The sequence below is a fragment of the Anser brachyrhynchus genome (assembly GCF_964034855.1).
Source record: "Anser brachyrhynchus genome assembly, chromosome: 5".
In the NCBI taxonomy this organism is placed as follows: Eukaryota; Metazoa; Chordata; class Aves; order Anseriformes; family Anatidae; genus Anser; species Anser brachyrhynchus.
Window position 1 is genome coordinate 48387306 of NC_137699.1, and position 21510 is coordinate 48408815.

Genomic DNA, 21510 nt, shown 5'->3' on the forward strand with positions numbered 1-21510 from the left:
GTGGGAGGTTGCAGCCCGTGGATCTAGCAGGTGCTGGGACTGACTTACCCATGAAATTCTGGCTCCGTAACATATTCTGTCCCTACAGGAAAATGAACCAGCAGTGAGGTTACAAGCCTCAGGTGTGGGAGACCCAGGCTAAAAACTTATTCTTCAGAAAGGTTTTTCTGAGCCGCAGGGCTGTGTCATTTCCGGCAGGGACGCTTGAGGAGCACGCAGGTGGTCAGACCCAGGGAGAGCACCCTGGCCTGCCCAAGCACACCTCAGCAAGAGCCAGCAGCGCTCCCAAGGCTTCCCCCAGGCGCTGCTGTGCCCGTGACTTCGGGCACAGGGTACTGCCCTGCACTCCCCTTTCAAGGACAGGACGTCATGGGGACAATACTGCTCCGGCACCGAGCTATGCACAGGTACGAGGGGCACACAGCACTGCTGTGGATGTAATTCGCTCCATGTGAATTAAGTCTCTCAGCATCGCTATGGATACGCTGGCATTGCTTGGTGGGCAAGACACTGAGCAAATCACGTCACAGTGCCCAGAGATGCAGAGGAGCAGAGAGTTCAGCTTCCATCCTTCTTGCCCAAACTCCCTCCTCTACACACCGTTGTGTCTCCACCAACACACCTGAGATGCCTCTGTTCGTGAAGCCTCTGTTGTGCCACTGGTTTCCATTGGAATTAGCTGTTTAAAATATTCAGATGCAGCTCCCACCTTCCTTTTGTTTTTCCTCTGACCCTAGAAGTAAAGATGGCATCCCTGGGCAGCCAGGCTTATCAGTCGGGAGGGTTTGTGGTGGCTGTGAAGAGCAGCAGACTCACCAGTTGTTAGAAAAATCCTCTAATGTTTTCATAGCCTTGTTCAGAGGTGTGCGAAGACACAACACGTTATGGCTCATTACAGGAAAACCACTGAAAAGAACAACTGCATACGGACACTGCATTTAAACCTCCTTGCTGGGGGAATTATCAAGCAAAAATCAAGAGAGATTTGCACAGGCAGAGCAGCACTTTGCTTTGAAAACAGGCTCGCTGGCCTCAGCCTAAACAATTTGGGAGCAAGGTCATGTCACTGCAGGAGAGGTTCGCGGATTGCAGGGGGGCAGTGCCCGAGGCTCTGCCGGGAGAAAGGCTCAGGCTTTGCCCTGGCAGCAGAGGTGGCCCTGGGTCACCTGCCCCCAGCCCCTGCGAGGGGAGGTGGCATCGGTGAGGCTGGTGGCACAGCCCAGGGAGCAGGAAGAGGGCTGGGAGCCAAGATACGACATTGATCCTTTTTCCTCCCTCCTCCAAGTCCTGCCTGGGTAATGAAACGAAGAGGACACGGGGCCATCAAAGAAATCTGAATGCTACCACCTACCACTTGCCAGAGACACTAAAAGCAAGAGGGAAGAAAAAAAAACATTATCTCCTGGGAGGTTAAATCAGCAAGCCATTACTAAAAAAAGATAAAGGGAGACAACTTTCCTCAGGAAGCAGCAAGAACAGTGTCCTCAGAGGGATCAAGCAATCAAAAAGGCTCTCTTGCCTTTGTTTCTTGAAGTCAGGAATGAACCAGATGCATATGAAATATTTGAAAAAAACTTGCATTACTTAGTATGCTGTGTTACTGCATGATGAAAAAAGAGCATTGTAACCAATTACATGCTTTAATGAGAAATGGGGCTGTCTCTCCTCACCCCTCTTCCCTGCAGAAGAGATCAGCCTGCTCAGATCTGTTTATTCCCTGGATTATACACTGGCATTTCCTCTCATCGCTGCAGCAGTGCGTTTCACAGCTCCTCCTCCTTTACTCCATCTGAAACAAACTCCTGGAAGCTGAAGGAAGGGCCTTGCTTGCTGCCACATCTCATGATGAATGGCTGAAGCTATCTGAAGTCACACAAAGGTGCAACTGCCTTGCTTCAAAAGGAAGTTATAACAGAAATGAATGTGCCTCTTCTCTGTAGAATAGTAAAAAGACAGATAGTGTAAATGGTAAATCTGGCCTCGTTTCTGCACATGTTTTGTCCTGAGATGTGATTTGGTGGTAATCTGGCTGGTTCGCATCCTCCCCGGAAAGTGCATTTTAGGGCCCTTTGCTCAGGCAGTGAGTCAAGGTTGGCTCCGTTTTCTCTGACGCGCTAAACAAGTCAGGGTGTCTCCTGCTGAGGCTGTGCTCTGCCTTCCACACAGGAGGGACGTGGGGAGGAGAAGCGAGGGGCTGTCAGTCGGGCTGGGATCCTCACGTGCTGCAGATACACACGCAGATGTCCAAGGCGAAACAACCTTGAACTACAAAACTCCAAACCAGAGACCGAATACTTCTAAAGCGAAGTAAAATATTTTGAATTTCCAATACTGCCCACTGTGATAACACCCTGTATCGAAGTATCTGTGGTTTCTCTGGAATGCAGGGTGGCTACATATTTGCAAAATAATGGGTGAAAGACTCTGTTTGTAATGATATGAGCAATCGCAGGAGCCGTGACGGAATCTCTCTGACCAGTATCTGTTCTGTCACTCATCTGCTAGCAGTAATAAATGATGGGTCTAATTCAACAACATTCACATCTAGTTTTTATCTGTATAGAAGTCTCAGAAAGTAATCTTCCATTGCCCTGCAATGAAACTGGCTATAATTTTTGATGAACTGTGCTCTAAAAATGTGTCTGTACTTGTTATCACCATGCCTCGGTTATGAAAGCCTAATGCCAAAAAAATGAACTTGCTTACTACATTATCAGGACACGCTCGGATTTTTTTCTGCTCTCACCATCTGCTTGCTTTCATATGCTTTCCATTACTGAGACAGTGTATTACACTGCTAGCAGAATTAGTAAGAATAATTTAGCTCCCCCAACAAACATGATAGTAAATACAATGGGCAACACTCTGCTCGCTCCTTACTCTGTGCAATCCACCCGCGTCTGTTCTGTGCCACCTAAATGGGTCAAGTTATTTTCTTAACCCTACAGGCCCAGCTCCTATTGACTTCACCAAGGAAATTTGGGTGTAGATGATGGAGGAATGCAGCTCACATTATGCCTAACGCCTAATTTAACGGAATAAGGGTTTTTCTTCATTACTGTGGGATGCTACACTTCTGAGCTACTTACTGAAGTAGGTGCAAATTATTTAAGGTTTGTCTGACATATACCATGCATGCAAGGAAAAGGAAAGGTCTTGCTAGGCTGGTGTGCCCACAGGGCGAGGATAGCCACCAGCACCAGCCCTTTGAGAAGCCAGAGGGGTGGCTGAGGAGGGGCTGTGCTCTGCGGGCAGGCTGGGGGAAGGAGGCATCCCAGGGACCAGGGACCGTGGCCACCTCACCCTCTTACGAAGAGGGCTTGGACCTGGCAGGCTCTGCTGACTGGCTCTGATACTCAGCCCCCTTCAGTGAGCAGTTCCGGGCTTTGGGGTTATACCCTAAGGGAGAGAAGTGCTGATGCCAGAAAATGAGACTTACTGGGCCTTCCTGTGGGGTTGTTACTCGTTTCGTGGATTTGAGATGAGAGGCACCTTTTGAGCATATAGCCTAATAAAACTAAAGTTTTGCAAGAACCATGAGCAAAAGTGCAGGCTTCTGATTACAAAATACAAAATGACAATACTTTTATGTACTACATCATGAAAAATCCAAGCATGCTAGCAATCTGTAATGACACGGCCATTCCTGTTTTTCTCACAGATGAATTTTTTTTAAGCTGTGTATTCTTCTCTCATTCTGCTGGGAAGTCAGGCACTCACCTTCCATGAATGCTCTTCAGCATCAAGATGATGCTACACCCCTTCATCTCAATCACTTGCAGTAGTGCCTCCGCAAGGAGACGATTAGCCTGAATAAAAAGAAAGCAGCAAAGTGAAGAGGTTAACTCTAGCACATAGGAAGAGCAACGCGGGGGAAGGGCTTGGAGGTGAATCTGAACATCTTCTCTTTATTGCATAATTACAGAGAACAGAGAAGCACCACTTGTCACCGGCTTATGCACTCTCCTTTCTGCTGCATTGACTAAAGCTTGTTTTCAGGTTATATCATAAAAGAAAATGAATGGAAGCAGGTTTATCTCTGAAATGAATTGAGCACATGGCCACTGAATCTCTTCACCCATACAACACTATTTTGAATACTCTGAATTAAATCACTGCATAACAAAATAAACAGTAGTATATAAACATTAATTAATATTCATAGTAAGTGAACTTCCTCCCAGATTTACTTCTGGTGAATAGCTCTTGGCTCTAGTCCTTGAAAACCAGTGCTGAAAGAGCAGAGCTAAAGCTGTTATAAATTATCATTTGTGATGGCAGTGTCACAGACTAGAAGTCTATCAATGTGAATCATAGTAAATCAGGAAGGAACTCACACAAAACCTGCTGCTGCAATAAACAACAGGCTTCCACAACTGAAAAGCACTATTGACATCAAGTTCTCAATTCAGTAAAAACATTACTTTCTTTACAGCACATGAACTTCATTTTCATAATATGGCCCTGCACCCTCTTGAATTAAGATGTTAAAAACGTTACTTCCTTTAGCTGTTTGACTCACTCTCCCCTCAGCTGGAGGAGCTGCAGGGAAATGGATCTTAATAGGAAATTTAAGATATTGATGTACTGTTATTGTTTTAACAGGTTTACTTTGACTTCCTAACACAAGGAAAACAATTTATCTGAGCTATACGTGGCTAATAGCTCTAGGAAACTTGGTTATCTGATGTAGCATCTAGCTTACTTGCAGAAACTGTAACAGATTCTTCTCCATGACACTGTAAATCATAACAATTGCATAAACAGGTAGATCTGAAGATGAGAAGCACTGTTGAGGATCCACCTCACAACAGACTCCCATTACAAATGAAATGGCCATTTCAACTGCCAACATGGTATAAATCTTTTGTTATTGGGTTGCTCGGTTGTGGTTACTTGCAAATGAATTTGATTATTAGAAAAGGAAGATAATAACCAGGAAACACTTGAGCTCTGCAAGTTGCATATACTTCCCTGTTGACTTCAAAATGTGTCTAAACATATACAAATCAAATCAAGTCTGGCATCAGTGCCTTCATTATTCAACCCAATTCAGTTCATCTTGTGAACTGCAAATTAGTTCTTCACATATTTGTCATGATTAGGCTAGGTTTATGAGTGATTCATAACAGATGGATAGTGGAATACACAATAAAGGATGGGAAAAAAATCAAGGAGGCTGATGTTTCTGGCACGCCTCCGACGGGGATGATATGTGATGAACGTGCTAAGAGCACTGGCTTCCTTTAAAGGGGCTGTGAATGTTAGCATAGTATTTGTACAGCTCAGATATTCCCAATAAAGACCCCGAAATACCTGTTCCTCAGACAAGGCAAACAGGTTTCCGAGGGAAGATTTTACTGCTTTTTTTTTTTTGTGTGTGTGTGTGTGTGTGTGCACGTGTGCCTCTGGAAAGCAAGCCGTTAAAAAAGAGAAATAGTATTGTTATTATTGTTGGGATCTCACAGTAATATTCAGCACAAAAAAAAAAAGAAGAAAGGGCATGACTGAAATTCCACATGATTATTTAACATGCAGGTGGAAGTATTTGCCTCCATTCTCTGTCAGGCTAAGGCAGAAGATAAGGTTAAGAAAAGTTAGAGAAAGGGCTACTTATACTTTACTAGCGCAGAATAAAGGATGTGAAAGTCACACGGAAAGCACGGTCATAAAAACTAATCTATTTCCTTGTGTTCTGCAAATCCTTGAAAGGTACATGCTGTTCAGGAAAGATGGAAATAGAGATTATCTTGGCAAATTGATGTTGTAGTGCCATGACATGGTAGCTTATAAAGGAAAGACAAGACAGCATGGGCAGAAGATTGTTCAAGACGTAATAATTCTGCAGAAGGACAATAAAAGTTGACTCTACTGCATCTCCAACAGCCTAAGGAACAGCATCAGGAAAGGCTATAGTTCTCCATAATGCTCTCACAGAAATCTCACATCCAATGCCTAGAACAAATACTGCCAGCAATATTATGGTCTAGATACTCACTGGGAAAGTCAGATTTCTTCACCAGAGTCAATATGTAGAGCTGCAGTTAAGACCTGGTTTCAGTGAGCAGGGAATACATCATGCAAGAGCTAATCATAGACAAGAATCCTGCAGTGAGCAGGCATGGGCTGGCTCAGTTAAAATTAAATCAAAGAATAAACAAAAATAGATCTGTTACTATTTATTGAACTACCAGGAAACAACTAGTGAAAATAAGTTGACCAAATAATTCAAGGACTTCAATTTAGAAAGGGCGTGACATTCAGATCAAAGAAACCTTCAAGTAAGCTGGGAGGGGGGAAAAACAACAATTTTAGTGAAATGCTTCAGATCTAACATGATGAATAATCCCTTCAAAATGGCTATTACTCACAGGGAGATCAGACATCGCAGGTTGCCAGTGCAGTCCTGAAATACAGATTGTCCTACATACCTCTTGGCAACAATCTCTGAGGCGGTGCTGAGCTCTGGGTTCCCTCTGTCCCTCCTCCAAGCAGGAGCCTGCTCCCAGTTCCACAGCGATGGAGGGACCAGGCCAGCTTCAGCTCCACACCCAGTCACACGCCCCAACGCGTGGGATGTGCCTCTCGCCACAAGACCCCACATCTCTTTTAAAACAAAGCAAAGTTAATCACTCTAAGTCCAAGTAATCAGAGCACTTAGAAGACATGGAAAAAGAGACAGATCAGCAATGAAAACTGACTTGGAAGTCAGAAAGTGCAGAAATACAGTGGAGACTGCTAAAAGTGAAGCATTGCAAAGGAAATTAAAATGACAAATGGTACCTCAGCTATATAAATAAAAGGAGAACAAGGAAAAAATGGAACCGCTCTGAAATGGGAATGATGTAAAGATCAGAGATAATTCAAGTACGGCTCCAAATCTAAATGAGTACTTTACTTCAGTTTTCTATAATGACAGTGACACTGAATTTAATGGAAGAAAGCACATATATATATATATATATATAATGATGGATAACAGGAGAGAAAGAAGGGAGTGGAAATGCGAGGTGGTGTGTTCAGATGGGGACGGAAGGAACAGGAGGGGGTGAGCTTCCTCCCGGTTCTGAGTGACCAGAACACCGAGCAATGCTGTCGAGGGGCACTGGCTCCCCAGAGAACAGCACAGGGAAAACAAAAAGTGATCTGGGTAACTATATGTCCTGTTGCCTGAGCGCAGTTCTCCGCAATTTGTTAAGAACATTTTTGAATACAGACATACACACACATAGATATATAGATATATATATATATATATCAAAAACATGAAAGTAAATGGGGAAAAACAGTCTGAGCTAACCAAAGGTTATCTGCTATTTATGCCCGAGGTAATTGACTTTTCTGAAGAATAAAAAAGACAAAATTATAACTATCTGGACTTTGGTAAAGCATTTACAATCGTGTCAATTGGGAAATTACTGTGTAAGTCAGCATGTGCAATTCACAGCACAAATGTGGCAGCGATCAGGCCAGTGCAACAGGACAGAGGCTTTACTGGAAAAGGAGGGACCATGCCAACAGAGTATCCTACACAGGGAGGAACCACAAATACTGTCCATGAACTGCTCTTGTACAACAATTTCATTAGAGGTATTCGCAAAAAGGAAGTTACATAAATATGACATTTAAATATATATATACGAAAATTTTTCTTATGTCACAGACTGAGGAAGTATTACTAGTGTGACAAAGCGTAGGAATATCATGCAGAAAGACCTCAGTAACTTTGGAAAACTGACATAGGCTGTATTTATATAAAAAAAGAAAGGCTGGTAACAGAATTATTGCAGTAAGATGGAAAGTTGAAAAATATAGAAGATAAAATCACAAGGTACTCAACTGCAGGATGAATACTTCTAGAAAGTGATCATATGTACTCCTAAACTGTGCTCAGGACATCCCCTGTGGACCTCTGCACCATTCCGGTGGTGGGACACACAAAGAGGAACTCTTACTGTGCATACTTCCATGTATGCATTGTCCTCCAGCTCAAACGACACACCGGTGGCTGAACAAGGCATTTCATTTCTGCTGAATGAGAGTTACATTCTCAGCTCCAAATCAGCAAAGCTCTGCTGAAACAGGCAGAACTACAGTAGGTTGGCCCTGGCTGGAGATCTAGCCAAGGATATCTAAGGGAGAGAAAATACATGGGGAAAAAAAAATCACAGATTTTAAGCAGGGCTTTGTGCTACTGCTAGCACGGATGCCCTGAAGACTCTGGTTCACTGAGGGGTCCTGGCGCAGGGAAGGGGGTAGCACTTGCCAAAGGAAATGCTTTTTGCAATTTTAGCTTCCTTCCTGCTTCGCAGCGCTCCAAAGGTCAGCCCCCTGAATTTCCGTACCTGCCCCAAGACGTGGCTGCGCTGGAGGCATAGGTGGGTCCCTCTGGTATTGCAAAGAGTATAAGACTACATGAAAGCAGAAGGCCAGCTACGCAGGTGAAACAATCCCAGCTTGTTTTCTGCTACTTCAGCGGGACCTGAAATACGCACATTTTAAAGAGAGCCTATAAATCTAGCTGTACACGCATACACGTGTATTCATTTAATTTCACTGTTATGAGCAGCTATATAAAAGTCCACAAAAATTATTTGCCAGACTTCCCCCTCCTCTTTTGCTGCGTTATAACAGCTGGTATATGGATTTACATTACGAACCTAATACAGTAATTGCAACTTTAATAGTGTATTATCCTTTTCCCTCTGATGGGACCTGGCTAAGAGTGTCCCTTAAATTAACTGTGTAGGTATAGAGATGGATGCTTAGTCTAACAGCCACATCATTTCTGATCTTTAAGAAAAGCTCAGCGCAGGAAGGATAGCGCAACTCTAATGAAGTGATTGTAAAACATCTTCCCCACCCCCCCACCCCCCCCCAAGGGTTGCAATTTATAAAGTTTTACCACCCTATCTTTAGCGTAAGATGCCAGGCAGTCAGGAAAAAATATGCAAAGTTACACTGCTTGCAGGGAGAGCAGTGAGGGTGAGCTCTTCACCTCCCTCCCTGGGGGAGCAGCCTTACGAATGCCCCGGGATGCCCTCATCCTCTGGCCAAGTGGGGTGGAGATGAGGCCAGTCTCATAGGCTGGAGGATGATAAAACAGATTGGGAAGATCTTAACTGATAATGCAGACTGGCATTTTTCCTCTTACAGCTCTTTTCTTTAGTAACAGCTTTCATTGTTGCCAACCTACATTTTTGGCCCTTGTCTTGCCTGGATAAAACAAACATATGCCTTTCTTGAAGGAGTTTGTCACTGCCAAGAGCCACAGTGAGGGCTCAGTTGTCGGCATCTCGTGTCCCTGCCTCCCCAGATGCAGACAAGAAAGATCCTGAGCAGATGAGAACACACAGGAGAAGTGTTTGTGCACACATACCTGAGCAGTCAGAGATTGAGCATGAGGGACTGGCAATAGATCTGTTTAAAATAAAATCACCTTCCCTTCATAAGGTCTTACACTGTTAAGAATACATTCATTTCCTGCAACACACAGCAACAAATGATGTAAGGAGGAGCGTTCTTCAGAGCCTCTTTGGAAAGCACTGGGGAAGTGGGAGAAACACCTCAAACTTTGAGGTTACTCCCTCTTGTCAATATTCCCTCTACTTTTCCCCAAATACCAAATTTTCTGGTCACCAGCCATCATTTTCCTTTTAATTAAACAACCTGCCCTCTCCCTTACAGTGATTTCCCTCCATCCGCCCCACCTTTTCCCCCACATTTTCTTTGTCAAAACGTACCTTTACTTTTACTTGGAAATCAAGATTGGTCAAATTCCAGCCACTCAGCAATGTAACCCCTTTTGGCTAGGCTCAGGGTATTGGTAACAAATGACATACTTCTGCATATTGTGTCTCGCTAACCAGTTTGTTTTGTCTTTCTGCAAAGGACTACTTGTATTTCAATTAGAATTGCATTACTTACTTTCTGAAGGAGCAAAAATTAAGGTCTGATAACATAATTCCATCTCCTACTGACTTGCATGTGACCTTTGTCTTTCTGTTAAATATCCTGAACTCCCCTTTTTCTACAGTTTATCATGACTCACCCATTACAGTGTTTGTTTCACTTGGTGGAGTCCTGAGTATATTCATTTTGGAATGAGTTTTCTGATACAGCTGTGATATCATCCCTAGTGCTGCTGCATTTTAGCATTACTAAATTAGGAAGACAGAGGAGTGAGAAGTGATTTCTTAACCGAGGTAAGTCTCCTTCACTACTACAGTTGACATAATGAAAGAGGTAAGAACACAAACTAGGATGGCAAATGTACCAGGATGGTAAGTGTACCATTGAAATGTTTTCTGGATCCCTGCTGCAGACTGGGAAATGCTGTCCCCCCCCTTGACTCATGGGTCTGTGCCCGTCCCAGGCCCCCAGTAAGTGCCGACACACCCAAAAAGCAGAGACCTCCCAGGGGGTAATCTTAAAAACATGAGGTAATTGTGCTTGCTGGCTCAGCAATGGTGAGGTCACATCTCCAGTATGTCCCGAGGTAGACATGGAACAACCCGGGACATAGCAGATGGGATGAACAAGAGATCAGCCATCCAGAAAATACAGCTAAACAAACCGGGGCTGTTTAAACTAAAGGGAAGTCTGAGTGAGGGCACAACACCACCCTTTAAGTGGAACCAGGCTGTTGCAAAGAGAAAGAAAAAGTAATTTCCATGTCTGTGATGGATTGGGCAGGAAGTAATTGCGGAGAAGTAACAGATGAGGATGTAATTGCAACAGTGACAATTTGAGAGATTTAGGTCAGATATTAGGAAAACCATAAACGGGATAGAGACACACGAGAGAAGATTCACTGAGGTGACAGTGGAACCACCATTAGAGAAGGTCTTTAACATCAGGCTAAAACAAACAGCCTTTAGGATGCATAGTCTGACTTTCAGTGGTACAGAAAAACGATGCCTTGCAGCCACTTCTAGCTCTGCTTCAACAGCCACATCTCCTGGAACAACCTCCATGCAGGTCCCCATGTTCCCAGTGCTGTCTCAGTCCGAGTAACAAGTCCAGAAAGCACTGTGCCTTATTTGGATTTATCACCCACAGAGAAAACAGATCTCCATACAGAATTTGCCCTCTAGGAGCAAGCAGCACAGTTTTTATTGACTGAAGGATTTAACAAATGCATGTCAAACCTCTAGGTACCCCACGCAGAGGGCTGTGATGTCCAAGCATCAGCTGGCTTGCAGCAGGACGCGTACTGCCACACACGCTCTCCCTGAGCCACGTTAGTTAGATGAACCATTGCATTCGGCTTCGTTTTACGCAAGTGGGGAGAACTACAAACCACAGCGAGTTCAAAGGGAGCACTATCATGAGCCTGAACAGCATGAGACACCAAAGAAAGTGCGGCCTTAATATCCTGGGAGGTTCCTAAATGTTATCTCACTTCAGCCATGCACAGATGGCCCTTATCTATGCTAAGGAGGAGCATATTTTCTTTCTATCAGAGCAGCAAGATGCACGAGGCTGCTGCTTCACCCCAGTAATATGGCTCTGGAAGATGAAGCAAGAGAGGCAGGAGAGGGCTGCAGCTTCTGTAGAGCTACCACAACACTGCTCAGTCTGTGTCACTGCCATGGATCTACTTCTGAGTTTCACTGAGACGTGTAGGTGAAACATCCGTGCTGTAGCCTGGCTCTAGCAGTGCAGGAGCTGGGTCTCCAGGAATTTGACTGTACAGCCCCAACGGAGGCTCGGTGCCCCAGCTCCCCAGCCCAAAGCCCACTGGCCAAAAGACGCTGGCTGCAGCTGGTGGCACTGCACCAGGCTGGTTAGATGCAGCCCAGCTTGGCTTTGCATCCCAGGTCCTGCACCACTGTGGAGAGTCTCGCTGAACCACCGCTTGCTGGGGGATGAAAGGAGATTGCCTTTTAGTTTTAGAAGACCTTAATCTCTGCCCTGGCTGATGCCAGCAGTAGCCACAGCATGAGGCAAGGTGACAACTGAAGTCCTTTGTTGGCCCATGGCTTATAACAATACATACATAACTCCCCCAGGCTCTGTGGGGATTAACTAGCTAGTGTTTGTGAAGCTTTGAAGATAAAAAACCACTCTGTAAGTGTTAAAGGATTGCTGTCCCAGTGTGACAGCAGGATATCACAAAATTTCTTGCTCTTTGAGGTGCAGTTGCTTCAGGTGATCCTACAAGCAAGATATTTTTTCCCACTGCTTGCACTAAACTTAAAACTTGACAGGGGAATTATTGCAGTGAAAGATGCAAGAGTCTTCTTTCCACTACCCCTCAGTTATGTGGGCTGTGCCCCCACTGCTCCTTGACTGTGACATGCTCCTCAAAGGTTTATTTAAGCTTTCCAACACGCTCTCTTGCAGGAGAAATCACGCTGCTGGGATGCCAAGAAGAGCAGATGCAGCACACCTAGCCCTGCCATCCTCTTCCGCAGTGACAACATGCTGTATTGGTCCAAACACACACCTCCACAGAGCACCTTCTGGGGAGCTGGGTTGCAATTGCAACAGCTTTGGAGCTCAGCTTGCAGCTGACTGCTCAGTTCCAGCCACATGTAATACACCAGCAATTTGCTTTCAGTTGTCCCTGGTATCTCTTCCACAGCAGTGAGGGAAGACAAGAGAGACCGTCATGTTTGGGAACCAATTCTCCTATAAAGACATATATGAATTTCAGAGAACGATAAGGGTATGTATCTGCAGTACTCCTTCCTAGCCACATACAATCACAAAGGATCGTAACACAAGCTGCAACTCCGACACCAGCGGTCTGTCACACCGGGGCTGGACACAGTTCACTGCCTGCTGGAGACTCACTTGGCTCATCTCTTAGCTGAAATCCCTTTCTCATAGAAAGAACAAACTCTTATTCAATGCTGGATGCTTACATGCTTACAGTTGGTTGGTTGTAACTCCAAAATAACTGTCAGTTCCAAAGCATGTTAGAAAGAAAAAAAAAAAAAAAAAGCTTTCCTAAGCTCTCTGGGAGAAGAAAGCCAATTCCTTGACTGACAGTGCAACGGAGGGCTTTCAAGTACTCCACTTAGTCTTAACATTTAGGGGGCTAGATTTTAAGCAGCTAAGCAGGATCTGAAAGCAGACATCAGGTGGTATATTTGGAAGTCTCCTGGTACTCGGTTTCTATCAATGTCATCACAAATCAGAAAGCTACACTCCAGCCCTGACTTAAGCACCTAAATCCCTTTTGTTTTCCTTGGTTACCCTGAACCAAAATTGATTAGTAGATTTAGAAGTGTCAGAAAAATGAAACACGTGGAACATTTTTCTAAAATACCCTGTGCTCTAGTTGAACACGCCAGCGTTTTCTAAGGCAGAAGCTGATTCATTAGGGTATTACAATCCTTCCAGGTGGACATACTTGAAAAACCTTGGAAGAAGCTTTTCAGTTTCCATCCTCTGGAAAGAAGGGTGGGGCTCCGCAAAATTCAAGATAGAGCATAAAATTTAATGTGATGTAGGCAAACGTGTTCCATCCTCCAAACAAAGGTCCACACAAACTTCGGTGTAGATCTGACGTGGTGCATGTGATATAGTCTCAAAATGTTGTGCATCTTGAACCTGAAACAAAACCTGAATTTTTGGAAGTCTCCTGGTTTGTGTCTTTGTCACCCAGAATTTCCTGTTCTACGCAAAGCCAAAGGTGCTGGTCTCAACACACTGTGTGTTCCGAGTCACAGGTGGCAGCATCACCTCACATGGCTGCTGAAAGCAGTAATTTCCTTAGACCACATTCATACACTCATGCTGGAGGACTTCTGAGACTTGTGAAGCACATCTGTTCAAAAATGAGACGAGTCTGTTTTCTGCCTTTTTTCCAGCCAATTTTCTTGCTTAGCCTAAAGGAGATATCTCTGTTTTTTCTAAGGGACCTCTTCAGAAAAGATGCTGAATGGGGACTTCAGGCAAAATATTCTGCAGTCTTCTCTGGAGAGGAGGTTAATGCATAAGCATAAGGTTTCATATTTTGATCCAGATAAGAGCCTCTTGACTTTCTCATTCTGGAAAAGCAAGCCATGCTGCAGCAACACTAACTGAAAACCGGAGACTCCCACAGTTGTGTAAAAACTTTCCCAGAAATAAAACCTTCCTGCTACTAATAAATAGCTGCACAAATATCTTCACATGCACAAAAAAGAAAAAAAGAGGAATAGCTCTAGCTACAGAAACATTAATTTTGTAGGAACAGGATGGAAAAATTCTTGCCTTTCACGAGAAATCAAAAGCCTCTGGGTTTTTGATTTTGAAAGCAGTGGGGCCAGAGTGCCCACATTCTAGCTGTGGGTGGGAGGAGAAGACCTGCCCCAGGCACCTTTCAATGCTCCACATGCCTTGCAGCTGGACAAGACAGTCATTGCTGCAGCACCCATGCATGACCACGAAGGTGAAGAAGTTCTGTCACACAGGTTCCTCCTTCCTATTTTTAGTGTGCAACACTGATTTTTTTTTTAATATATTTTTAAGTCAACATTTTATTCTTAATTTTGACCTGTCAAATCCAATTTGGCCCAAAATCAAGGTAATAAACCAAAGCTTCCATATGTGTCCATAGTCAAAAAAAATATTGCTGTAAAAAAAATTTTTAAAAAGAATGTTAAAAAATTCCAGTTAAAACAACTTATAAACATGCAGAAGCACATTTGGAACATTCCTGCAGCACATAAATATGCCCATGCTACCTGTGGCGATTTACTTATGCTTTCAGGTTCTCATGCACTCTCAGAAGTTGCAGCTGAGCGATGTTTCTGCTGTTCAAAGAGAAATATAACTACCAATTTAACTATCCAATTTTCATATGCATTGGGCCAGAGTTAGGCTGAGCACCACTAGCTAAGGCTTATCATTTATTTTACAGAGGGACTACCATGGGGTCTCTCAGCTACAATGGCCCAGATAAGGCAAGCGTGCATTTTGTAACTGTGACTGACTGAGACAAAGCTAGAAATCCCAGCAGGGCTGTTTCAGCTACAGCAGCATTCCTCCCACAATTTCTGTTTTTTTCTCCCTATGCCACTCACATCTTTTCAGCTCTAAAACGCTCCCTATTTTTAGTACACAATTTGAATTAAAAATTAAACAAAATGGGAAATAGCAGACTGGCAATGGCTGTCCCAAAGCACTGTATGCTAATTGCAGACATGTTGCATCTCTTGGCCCCATTTTCTTTCCACTGAGTTGAATGCAAGTTTAACAAATCCTCCATCCTTGCTCCCATACTCATCTGTTTTCCTTGTTTTGCTCAGTATATGCTTGGTTCCTTCTTCCCTCCATTTTCTGATAGATGCTATTATCTTCTCTCAGGAAATAATAGGAAACTCTCATAGCATACTTGCTCTCAGGCCAATTCCTCGCATGCTTGCACCAATGAAGCTCCCATTGACTAAAATGCTAAGCAGCAGCTTAGGGCAGGAGATGACCGGGAAGGACTGGAGAGGAACAAGGACTTCGCATAGATGAAAAATTTAAGTGGTATAAAAAAAAAGTAAATCTGAAGCACAAGGCTTTTACCTATCCAGAACTGCTCAGAATTTAATAGAAAATAAAGTCCTCATAAGAGGGCATAAGGAGACAATCACTGCCTGTTACACACTCTTCCTTATAAAGCACAGTAGCATTGCCTTGTGATTCATCCATGAATGGAAAGAGAAGAGTTTAAATGGAGATGTAGAGTAACTTCCCAGAGCAAACAGTTATTCTATCAGCATACATATCTTTGAAATTGGGTCCCTATTTTAAGGGATTAATAGTATTACAGTCTGCTCCAGAGACCTCTGAAATCAGCAGAGATCTTTCAGTCTACTTTACCTGGCTTTTGATTGGCTTCTTAGCTTAGACTAAAAGCATGACGAGGTACAATAGAGCTGAGAAACAAGGAACAGGGAAGGCAAGGTTTGCCAAAATATTACAGACAGCCCTTTTTATTCCAGAAAAATTATGATATCAAGTCCCAAATAGCTGCGAAGTGTTTGAACTAATATCTTCTTTCTAATCCATACATTATTTTTAAAGTGGAATCATTATGCAAGTGTCACCTGAAAGATCTTCACTGCTCACACTTACTGCATTAGCCTTAAATACATGGTGTTATGAGAACCCAAGATTACGAAGGTAAGCCTGCACACAGCTCTGCCCAGAAACACTACAGGTTACATCTCTCCTAGTTATAAAAGTCATCAAAATTCATACTGAGACTCAGTGGACCACAGGGTCCCAGCCCACGGCAGCCACACTGCTTGTCTCTGGCAGCAGCTGCATGCAGCATTTCATCAGGCTAGCCCCCATCTCCCAGACAGCTCAGCTATCCTCAGCTTGGCAAAACTCAGCATGGAGAGAAGCAGCCCATCACAACTGCAAGAGATGTAGTTGAAAACCTTGGTTACACCATCTCATCCAGCTTTTCCAAATTGCTAAAAACATAGTGCCTTCACTTAGCATGGCTTTACAAGCCACCCAAGCAGCAGCATACACATAGCAGTGACCTGTTCCAGTCCTAGAGGAATCTAGTGCTAGATGTATGCAGAAAACCCCAATAAATAAATAATATCTCTTGCTTTGCCCCAGTTCAAGGAGTCTAGAGAACACCCTGACTATTTTACATATTCTAATACAATCAAGACATTATTTGGCAGTATGTTTAGGCCTCTTTGCTAGAAGTCAGCTCTTATTTCTGCTGCATGTGACATCATGAACAGGACCAGATCACCAGCCTACCTAGCTCCTCACAACAGAGGTGGTCACAGTCACCTTACCCAGACCTTAGAGCACTATCTAAGTGAGAACCCTTACACATTTAACATTTCACAAGCAGGGCAGGTGTTTCTGGTCGCCTCTGAAGGCACATTTGGAAGGTGTGGATCAGCTGGGTCAAGCCTGCTGGGTGCTGCTGACACCTGTATCACTTTCAGGGCTGGGAACCTGCATGCTGGCCAGATTCTTCACACCACCACAGGTTTAACTGCTTCCAAACGTACTGCAATGAACAACCAAACATGCAGAAATGATGAAGTGGGACGTGGGGAAAGCATGGGCTCAACTGCAAACTGATAAGAAAGTCTAAAGGTAGCCAGAGAGACCGTTCATCTGCTTAGTTTTCTGAAGATCAAGCATTTGGCCTATAAATTCCTGCCAGGTATGAAGATTGCTTTTATTGCAGTCAGCTTGTGCACATCACTGCATTAATGAAGTGACCTACTTTGCACACTCAGTGGCTATTTTCCAAACTTGAGGATCTTAGCCACATAAAAAAAAAATCAAGATATAACAACCTGCACAAGCTGTTTAGGGAGTGTTCCCAGGGCATTGCCCAGTCCGGCACTCCTTCACACGTGAACTTTTCCATGAGCCCACAGCTAGGCCTTTTATGTGAAGAAGTAGCACAGGATAATATTGCATGCAAATAACTCCTCTATTTTTGACAAATAATTTAAACTGTGAAGAAGATTCAAGGAAGGAAAAAGAGGGTTAGAGGCTGTTCAAGGAGAGGAATGACCAGAGCTCCTCCCTTGGAAATGGGGGGCTATTGCCAAGTTATTTTAGGGCATGTGTCTTTCAACAAAGTACAGTAATGGTGTGAGAAGCTCACTATTTATGCAAGCAAAAAAAATGTGTTTCCAAATGTTGGCTCCTAAGGCCACTTCAGTGCATAAGTAACCTCTATGTTGTGGGCATGAGTAATTCACAGTGAGCCCTGCCATCTGGTCCCTGGGTTACTGGTTCAGGGACCTGGTGGAAACTCCACACAACCCTGTCTGGCCTCCTACTTGCCTGGTTTTCTTTCCATGGACAGAGTCATGCAAGAGAGGAGGAGGTGGTGTATCTGCAGCTTGTACCTGGGTGTGGGGCTCGCATGGTCCTCCCAGTTCAGTGGACTGGCCTGGGGAGCGCGGTATGCAGGAGGTGCTGACATCATGGCTCAGAGTACTTCTGGAGCTATGGAAACAACAGGAAAAGTTGAACAGAAACAGTTCAATGCATGATTGTATACGCTGGTATTCAAAACTTGATTTATATTGCTTGACAGAAGTGTACTGCGGTCACTCTAAAACTGCTAGTTACAAAATCACCTGAGCTTGAAGCACTTCAGAAACACAAGCACAGGGAAAGGCTTTCATCTCTCTGCTCATCTTTCACCAAGCAACACATGGAGGTATACAAAAGCAAGTGATCCTGTCACGGTGTGGACTTCAGGCTTGTATTTTACCTGTACATAACATTTTGGACCGTATCAGAGCAGATAAAATCACATTTTGCCTAAGGAACTAAATAAAGAAGGAGGCTACTTTACAGCTGAGTGATGGAGAGACAGCAGTGTGTTTGCTTTAGCATCTTCTGTAGAGGGCTAGCACATGGGTACTGCAAGACAGGGCTCCACAGTTGTTTCAGTCTGTTCAGCCCTAAAAGTAGGGGCACAGCGTCTACAGGGTGTCCAGTTTGCATTTCTTGTGTTCAGTATCACTGCCATTGCTGTCAGGCCATGCCTTGGGCTATCTCTTTTCTGCGCCTTTTCTTATGGTATGCACTCACAGGTGGCATTAGAAATTGGAGTTCATGGATGGCCTTCCTGGGGCAGGGAGGAGGTCTTTTTTCCAGGGCTTGGAGAAGAAATGTGAAGGGGTGGCACTAACCTCCAACTGCACTGTGGCACCGAGGTGTCAGGGAGCTTTTCTGGGGTTCATGGTGGCCTCTGGTTTCACTCCCATGGCACAGGGACCCACAGCTGCTGGCACACAACCCATGGTGCTGCTGCCAAGGGGCGAAGGGCAGTCAAAGCACCAAGTCTCAGCCTTGTTCCCAAGGAAAAGACAGGCACACGATCATGGGAAAGAAAAGGCATAGGACACCAAAGCGTTAATTAGGGCTGCTCCCCCAAGGCACGTTCTGGTGCATTGACTGAACTTCAGTGCTTTACTGCTGAGCTGCCAAAGGCGTCTGACTGCATTTAAGAACCAAATCCACATCTAGGTATTTAGGCTAAACTTCTCTGCTCCGATTTTCACAAATGGGAAGGATCTGGGACTTTCACTTCACTTCAACTCAGCACATAGGACCATTTAAAACATAAAGAGAAAATCTTTCTGTGCTTTTCAAGCTATTCAATCACTTCACCTTTTGTGTTATGCTTAAGACATCACTTCAATAATAAGTGAATATATCAGCTCTTACCCTATTCTTTAATGTGTTTTGAAATCTGGCATACAATTGAGTTAGAAGATGTTTTACAGAATCATAGATCAACAGGCATGTTTTAAGTGTTTTCTGTTTTAATTCTTTCAATTGAAATATGTTTAAATACAAGTAAGTATGCCCTGACAGTATTTACTAACTAAACACTGAAATATTCAAACATCAAAGCCTAAAAGCAACATTGACAGGAAACCAATAAAAAAAGCAAAGAGCTATGTTACTAAATGCTAAAACCTAAAAAGGAAACACACTGGCAAAGTAAAAGGGAATTAAGATATGGTCTCAGTTTTCTGTTGTGGTGTGACAAGAAACAGAGAATAGAAGCTCTTAAAACATAGTAACCAATATGATTATATATCATAGTATAAAAATGCAGAGAAATCTTTATTTTAGAAATCATCTGTTAGAAATTCAGTACTCTGGAATTCTGCTTCATGGTACCAACTCGTTTTTTGTCTTTTTAAAATACATACACTTCTTGTTCATATCTTTTTTTTAATTTTCATTGCATATACTGTAAGAAATTGCTTCTTTTGATGTATTTTATGTAAAAACTTTTTTTTTCAATTCAAAACCAGAAGGTAATACCTCTGAAGGATATGTACATGCATGAGCAATGGCCACATAGCAGCAATGTGCACTTCTATTAGTCTGACTGGAGGTATGGTCACAAATCACTCAGATGAGTTCATTGTCCATATTCAGTTTATTCACAGAATTATTGTTTGAGGTGCTTTGGCCAAGAACTGTAAGGCCTTCCTGTCAGTGTCAGAAAAATAACCAAGACAAATTATACAGTAGATGTAAGTAGTTCACCAGCATCGAGTAAATATTCATCTGTATGTCTGCAGGTGACATTACCCACATGGCTTTTCAGTAGAGCAGAGGGAATCACATCTATTCACCAGCTTGCAGTCACTTCAGAAATAAGAAGTATGCCCGCTGGGCTCTCCTAACATACCTTAGCAGAGGTATAATAAAGTGTTATGTGGCCAGACATTGTTACTGACTGACCTAGAGCACAAGTGCTCATGAGTTTTAAGGAGAGCCGAGCTGGTATGTGCTGGAGGAACTTTTGAAATTCCCACCTATATTTTCTCAGTAGTGCCTAAGTCTTACAATTTGCCACTGGAACTGAATCAAACCACAGAAAGCAATATGGGCTCATTGCGGTAACAGAAAAATTGATGTTGCCTGAGGACAGCAAATGCTCCAACTGCCCAGCAACGCAGGCAACATCTCACACTTGCTGTGAGAAGCTGAAGTGTGGATTTTTAAGCCGTGCTGCTTGGCAAACTTTGAAGAGATTTGAAAATTAGATTGATTGAGCATCACAGACAAGACCATCATTCTTATAAAACTCTTTCACTGTTCCCAATAAAAAGATTGTTGTAAGCACAGAAATGTAAAGTGCTTTGACAAGAAAAAGCAACAGCAAGGAGTAGACATTGGCTGACTTCTGTAAACCTGAAAAGAATTAATCTTTTGAAAACAGAAGTCGGGTTCTCAGCTGTGGAATAAAAAAGGCTCAATTCCACCGCCTTCAACATAATTGTACTGTCTGAACCGTCTACCACTGTGTCATAGTCGCGAGACACTGTTGTTGTACAATTGTCACGGATTTCTCCTTTCTCTAGCATAGGCAAGGAAACCATAGGGCTGGATAATGCGGGAAGAGAAGTACCAAGCAGAGAGGAAAAAAATAAAAAAAACTATAGGGAAAAAAAGAAATGCAATGAAATAGTCAAAGCAACTGCAGTGTTATCCACAGTCTAGGTGCAAGTACTCAGGGTTGTCATGAATTTTAGAGGAGCCCCACTGCACACTGAAGTGTCCACCTGGAATAGGTCCACCCTCAGACCAGCTTTCACCAGGGCAGGGCAGTGGGAAGCCAGTCTACCCAGAAACCCCGCAGTTTCAGAGAACACAGACCAGAGCTGGATAAACCAAAGACAAGTTCTCATTCTAGAGGGAACCAGAGATGGTGAGGAGGAAGATGGACACAGCATTGCTCATATTGTGGGGAAGAGTAAACCAGGCTTGACTCATACAACAAATGGGATTTTAGAAATTAATTAGAGGAAAACAGCTTGGCTCAGTGGGATTCAAGGGCTGCCTGCAGGAAAGGCCAGAGCCAGGACATAGTGCCAGGAGGAAGGGTGCAGAGGAGGCCCAACCTATGGCCACCCCTGGCCCCAGGCTCAGCACTGGGACCCCACGGTGCCCATGTGGCCATGGGGGCAGCAGCTGAGGGGCACTGGGAGTGGCTGCAGGCACCGCAGCAGCGGCCTTCCCTGCGCTCAGGTGCCCTGTGCTCTGAACGGA

General features: G+C 43.8%; 1 long non-coding RNA gene across 4 annotated transcripts in view; it reads right to left on the reverse strand.

The window, feature by feature from the left end:
* Window positions 1-21510, reverse strand: part of LOC308195659 — a 109351-nt gene that overhangs the window by 6447 nt on the left and 81394 nt on the right. For 2 of the 4 annotated variants that reach the window (XR_013951697.1, XR_013951698.1), the window contains 2 exons: window positions 16714-17931; window positions 10376-14569 (listed from right to left, as the gene is read on the reverse strand). This is a non-coding gene — a long non-coding RNA (uncharacterized lncRNA). Of the gene's footprint in view, window positions 1-3720; window positions 3810-10375; window positions 14570-14681; window positions 14751-16713; window positions 17932-21510 lie in introns of those variants that run through there. The other 2 variants (XR_013951699.1, XR_013951696.1) reach the window with 2 other exon arrangements.